This window comes from Scomber scombrus, chromosome 13 (genome assembly GCF_963691925.1).
Source record: "Scomber scombrus chromosome 13, fScoSco1.1, whole genome shotgun sequence".
Classification (NCBI taxonomy): Eukaryota; Metazoa; Chordata; class Actinopteri; order Scombriformes; family Scombridae; genus Scomber; species Scomber scombrus.
Window position 1 is genome coordinate 25098371 of NC_084982.1, and position 214 is coordinate 25098584.

Consider the following 214-nt stretch of genomic DNA (forward strand, 5'->3'; position numbering starts at 1 on the left):
ACTTTGTCTTTAGTGATTCTGGGGATTCTGCTGCATATCTTCCAATGTACTTTTTAACTTTGCACATATTTTTATTTGCACAAATATATAAAACCATGGTCAATACAGGGTGTAAATTTCGAAGGGGAGAGTGATGGCATCTCTTGTTTCTAACATGCACTCAGACAGTAATATGAGAGCAGATAGGACCCTGTCAGTGGCATCAGGATGTTTA